Source organism: Poecilia mexicana, unplaced genomic scaffold, assembly GCF_051168715.1.
Source record: "Poecilia mexicana isolate PSO_F unplaced genomic scaffold, ASM5116871v1 scaffold_17, whole genome shotgun sequence".
Lineage (NCBI taxonomy): Eukaryota > Metazoa > Chordata > Actinopteri > Cyprinodontiformes > Poeciliidae > Poecilia > Poecilia mexicana.
In genome coordinates, this window is record NW_028263386.1 from 29754986 (window position 1) to 29758841 (window position 3856).

Genomic DNA, 3856 nt, shown 5'->3' on the forward strand with positions numbered 1-3856 from the left:
AAACAGTCATATATACAAATTTGTATTATAATAATTGTTACAAAATCTCTTTAACTCTCTCCTCTCTTTCTCACATACACATACACACAGTTTCATATATGGATTTGTTTATCCTGGTTTTATAGACTATATTTCCCATCTCTTCCTGAGGAAAAAGAGCCACACATGGCCAAAGAGCTCAATTACACATTGGTAGGAGTTCATATAAGGGGGAATTTTACTGCCGTAAGTCGAGAGCACACATTTTCATTCTGGAAGTAGAATTTCAAGTTTTTCATCTCGAAACTCCAGCCTAAGATCAGTAGGCTGTTGGCGATCGATCAGTAGCTCACTACTGGTGGAAATTTAGTAGCCACACAGGCTCACCCAATGGAAGGAAACAAACGCACCAAGTATAACACTTTCATTCTATTGGCTGAGAGGTTGCCAGGCAACAGTACTTTTTTGTTCCAAGTGTGAATAGAAAATCATTGACACGCGAGCAGAGAGGTTGGCAAGAGGAGATTTTATTCGAGCAGAGACAAGTTTTTAGAGTGAGGAGAAAGGTTTGAGAAAGCACAGTGAATTTTTGAAAGAGAGCAGAAGTTTTAAGTACAAGCATTTAGTGTTGTAGTCAAGAGAACCTAACCCGAGACCAAGTCAAGACCAAGTCCAGCGGCCCATGCTACATCTGAATATTTTTCCAGAAAAACCCTGGTGCTTTGAATGTTAAGTTGAAGTTATGATACTTCCCAGATATTGACCTACCATGTTCTCAGCTATACAGGAAATGGGAAAGCCAAAAAAAGGTTTAAAAATAAAGCAACTTAACAAGGTATGACCCATATCTTGTATTGAGAATAACTTCAATAAATCAATATTTCTGAGGAATTTTTTAAAGTAGAGTCGCCCATTCAAACTTGTTCTTATTCATGTCTAAACATTTGAATTTTAGTTTGACTTCTATGGGTTTCAACAGTTTGTTTACTGAGAAAAATGCAAGTTTGTTGTAAAATACCACCTACTAGTCATTTTTGGTCCTGCAGCTTGAACACATTAAAAACTTTTTAAATCACGTTACATTTCACTGTAACTTTTCTGACCCCCACACCCAAAAACAAATTAGGTTTAAGAAATGTCCTTGTTTATTGTCCCCTTACCCCCAATAATGAGATGGGATTTACTCCCTTGGCTACATGACACAATAAAATGTGAAATATGATCAAAATTGCTTCTTAAATTGATCTGAAAAATCCACATTTCCATATAAACACCTAGATTTTAAATGCTTAGAGCTGAAATTAATTTGGCCAATATCATTATCAATTCATACTCTTCATTCTGTTTTGCTTAGGGTTAGGGTATCCACAATCCACAAACTGTTTGCCCATATTGTCCATGTCAGAAACCACCACTGTCTGCTAAATTAAACTTAGCAATTAAGTCAATGCCCTAACAGTAAACTATGAACTCAACTAAGAACACTGTCCAAGAAGCAATAAGCAAGAAGTAACCAAGCAGAAGGCATGCTCCCTACCGCTGCCAGGCAGCACAGTGCTGTAATGTCTGCCACCATGACAGGTGACGAAAACGATCAAAGAGCAATGAGCATGTTCTGCGTTCTCTTCTATTCTTGTGTTTTATTTATTCAGTAATTAAATAAATATCAATATATATAATTAAATAAGATAATAATAGCTACTGCAGTGTACACAGAGCATTACAAGAATAAAGAACGGCTCTCAAAGAGGGTCCAGTTCTATCTTTTTGTAAAGAGCCGTTCAGAAGAATCAGATCGTTTGAGAATGTTACGTCACTACATTACAGACTTTGGTCACAGCGTTGTCACATTTATGTGACGCGTCGGTCAGCACTTCCACACAATAATTCAAAAGTTGGACGCACTCCCCACAGTCCGACTGTGGAGACATGCTGAATTTACATGTCACCATATCTTATGATTTATGTACCGGGATTCTATTACTGACGATTAGACAGACATCTGCCACTCACACTGAGCATGTCTTGGAGCGCTGCATGCGAGTGAAAGGAGAAGGCGATGTGCGACAGCGGTAGTAGAAACACATAATAAGTCAAATTGTTGCTTGGATTTTAATCAATATGCTTTGCATCCGGTGAAAACAAAAATGCTAACAAATAAACTGGACAATATGCTGGCAACTTAGTGATATTTCCGCAATTGTGATCTTGACCGATCTTGAAATAAAATCCAGAGTCCTCAATACCCGAGACCGAGACGAGACCAAGACCAAATGTGTCTGAGTCTGAAACGAGACCGAAACCATCAAAAAGTGGTCTCGAGTACTACAACTCTACAAGCATTCTAAGTTTTAAGAAGAAAGACATGAAGTCCTGCTTTCAAACTGAAAATGTGTGCTTTCAAATTATGGCAGTAATATTCCCCCATATTCACAAGAAAAGAGAGCACGCCCCTGTGCAAACACATAGAAGTCTTGCATGTTTCCAAACATATCTCAGTTGTGGATTTTGGTTCTGTTTGTTTTTGTGCAGTTTTCAGCTGTGAGGTTCTGATCTCTGCTCAGTTCATTTCAGATGATCTGTTCAGATAGATTCATTTTTTGCTTGTGTTTTTCTTTGTATGTGCAGGTTTCACACAATTTCTACTTTCCTTTGCCTTCATTTATTTGGCTCTATCTGAACTCAGCTGTATCACCATGGCAACACTTTCTCAGCTTATGATCTGCTCTGGAGTAAGCATGTCTGTGGAGCCGGTTTGCATACATGGAGACAGAAGCAGCCCACTGAGAATTTTCTCATGAAGGAACGGTGATTGGAAACATTTTTTATTTACAGGATTTATTCCATTATGTCTGACTTTAGCAATATTGAATTTTTAATTTAAAAATTAACTAAATTTCTGATTGAATCATCGCAAGAAACATCCTGGACTTGAGTCCCATCTGGCCCCTTTCTAGTTGGAGTTAGCTTGTTCTCCCAGTGTTTCCCCTAAGCACTTTGTCCTGGATGGATGGATGGATGGTTTTCAAGTACTAAAACCCATTTTAGATACATCAACTACATCTGGAAAACAGAATTCTAACTATTGTGTGTTGTCATCCTGAATGGTGTGATGTGTTGTAATGAGGTTCTATTTTAGATGCAAACTACTCATGTTTTTCCTTTCAAATTTGTACCACTGATTTTGTTTGACATATTTTTAATATTTAACAGTTTTTACTTTCAGGGTCTGACGTCTTGTTTCATAATGTATCTAGTGCCTCTAAGTAGGAGGCCATTGTTTCATTTAAATATGATCTGATCAGCTTCCACAGACTGAAACAGTGAAAATCAGGTTGGTGTATTTAAGATTCCTAATTTTACAAACTCCAAAGAGGCCTTGCTACAAGGGGTACAATGTTAATACATAGTTATTTCCAAGGTGTGGCCCTTTCCTCTTGATAAGAAGAGTATTTCTTATTGAATATGGCTCAAAACATGGTTACTGTTACCGTTGTTTAAACACAGAGGTAATAAGATGTTGTACAAAAGTCTCCCACCCCCTACGACACATACAGACATGAATATTCTTCACAAAAAAAATAAATGTAAATTCCTGCCATCACCGACATGTTATTTTAATCTCTGTTAAGGATTCAGAAGTTTTATTTTACGTCCCTCAGATCCCTTAACCCTCACCACTGGAAAATACAATAGAAAACGACACGCAGGCGTTCCGTTGCATGTTGAACAGCTGTTGGTCGGTTCCAAGCAGCTTTCATTAGTGGCCGAGTCGGCAGTAAGGGGAGTGTTTGTTTCCACTGAAACTAGTTGTTCTTCCCTCAGTTCATAAACCTCCACAACATGGATGAGCTCAGATGGATTTGGAACATCTACT